Source organism: Poecilia latipinna, unplaced genomic scaffold (genome assembly GCF_001443285.1).
Source record: "Poecilia latipinna isolate Pla-1442-1.1 unplaced genomic scaffold, P_latipinna-1.0 Scaffold348, whole genome shotgun sequence".
Lineage (NCBI taxonomy): Eukaryota > Metazoa > Chordata > Actinopteri > Cyprinodontiformes > Poeciliidae > Poecilia > Poecilia latipinna.
Window position 1 is genome coordinate 263,600 of NW_015112964.1, and position 2,268 is coordinate 265,867.

General features: G+C 47.2%; 1 protein-coding gene across 2 annotated transcripts in view; it reads right to left on the reverse strand.

Annotated features, from left to right (window-relative positions):
• The window catches only part of crfa4 (cytokine receptor family, class I receptor 4), a 47,292-nt gene that overhangs the window by 29,073 nt on the left and 15,951 nt on the right, over nt 1-2,268 (reverse strand). For both annotated transcript variants that reach the window (XM_015035778.1, XM_015035776.1), the window contains exon 2: nt 1,678-2,044. The gene's annotated coding sequence lies outside the window, so the exon portion shown is untranslated. The remainder of the gene's footprint in view (nt 1-1,677; nt 2,045-2,268) is intronic.

Below are 2,268 nucleotides of genomic sequence, written 5' to 3' on the forward strand. Positions count from 1 at the left end.
ACATCACTTCCTCAACCAGAGACCTCAACAAAGACCTAATCAAGACCTCTACAAAGACCTCACCAATACCTCAACAAAGACCTAATCAAGACCTCAACAAAGACCTAATCAAAACCTCTACAAAGACCTCACCAATACCTCAACAAAGACCTAATCAAGACTTCATCAAAAAGTTCAACAAGACCTTGAAAAAGACCTCACCAAAGACCTCACTTCCTCCTCCAGCACCGGTGTGTGTTTTCCCGCTGTGGCAGCTCCTTATTCATCGTTTCTTCTCCAGACAACGGGGAACCAACCCCAGTAAGGAGGGACAATGGGTCTGTGAATCCTTTTCTAGAGTTCAGAAGTAAGCGGACGGTGCGCCGTTACCCACCAGAACCCAGGAGTCGTGGTACCAGAACTGCTTCCGGACCTGCTGCTGGCGTTTCCCAGACGTTCTGAAGGAAAGTTGTCATTCCAGAGCAGCTGGGACAGATGAGCTCCAGACGCTTGCCCTGTTTTCCTCCAAACGGGGACAATTAGATTATCTTCGCTTTGGGACGTTTCACTGAACAGGCAAACAAGACGCCGAGGGCAGGAAGAAAGAATGTGACGGTAAACGGCTCCTGATGGCGCCTAGGACCAAACATCTGCGGATAAACCGATTTTACACTCCAGAACATTCCTGCAGAGGCCAGCAAGATTCCTGCTGCTCCAAGCATCAATAAATTATAAATTATAATGAAAAATACAAAGAATCCATCAGGACGACGTTTAAACCGTTTCTAGGCTTCAGAGTTTGTTTGGTCTGATGATTCTAAACTAAATGGTTTTATTTGTCAGAGAAATTCAGTAATTCTGGTTAAACTGGAAATTTGAATTGTTTCAAAACAAATAATGTCATATTTCTACGTTCCCATGTCAGCCAATCAGAGGACAAAGACTTCTTAAAGGGACAGCAGTCATTCCTGGTTTCCTCTGAACATCTCACATGGGAAATGGAAGAAATTACGATTATCTTTATTTATGCATGAAAGCATCAGACATTTTAAAAACAGAGAGCTGGAGGTGCATTTATGGACCAATAATAGCAGAATTTTATAGTTTTGAACAGCCGGGTCAGATCAGATGAACAGATTGATCTGAGGATCTAGAATTATATTAGAGTAGAAAGTAGGCGAAAATGTCAGCAGCTTCTATAAAAGTTTATATCCACATAATTATAAAACAATACAACATTAGAAAACTGTTTGAAGCCAAATACTGAGCGTCAATCTGCCTTGAAATAAAATCAGAAGGAGTTGTGAGCCTCTGCAGGCCATAAATGATTAAAGTTTCCACAACAACCGTGTGAATAAAGATCAGCTCTGATCTGACAGGAACGTGTTCAGAGTCCAGCTGCTGCTCAGAGGAGGGGAGGTGATTAAATCCGGCATAAAATTCATGAAGCAGAGCATCTGCTGATGCTGATGATGGAGGAAACATTTAAACCAGCTTCAGGTGACATTCAGAAGAAACTCCAGCTTTTAGTTTTAGGATGAAATCTGATTCTGCAGCAGGACAGGAAATCTTTAACTTCCATCTGCTGGAGTTCAAACAACATGATGACAGAAGCAGCTCATTAATCACATTAAATCTGCTTTCCAGACAGACTGCTCAACTTGTGTCGGCAGAGCCGCACCTGAGCGGCGGCCTTACCTGGAGCTGCTGAAGCCGCGTTGGGAGGCTGCTGGCCGGGCTGGCGCAGCCCGCTGCTCGGGTCCGGGCGGTGGGTCGGTGCAGCCGCGGCTCCGGGAGAGATGGGTGCTGCTGCTGCAGCTGCTGCCAGCGGACAGAGAAGAGTTTTCTGAGCCGAGCCCAACCCGCGCTAAGAAGCTTTGCCTCCACCTGACCCCGCGTCATCCGCCGGCTCCAGCTGGAGCTCCCGCCCCTCTGTCCGCCCTGCGGCGCGGGGAGCGGCGCGATAAGCGGCCTGGCGGCGACGGCTGGCGGCCTGATAAGAACCAGCGGCTCTTCTGCAGATCCTCAGCAGAAACAGATCAGATCCGCTTCACTTCTTCTGCGCCTCGTGGCCGAAAGAACAACATTTAATCCTGCACAACTAGTGGCTTCGTCCCGCGACGTCACAGCCCAAATAAGGTGGGGGGCGGGGCCTCAATGAAAAGTTCCACGTGTTATTTACCACGTGATGAATAAGAACATAAAACATTCAAAGATCATTTCAATTTTTAACAGATCTGGACATTTTGTTCCTGACAGGCATGGGCGTAGGTTTGGGTAGGGACGGTA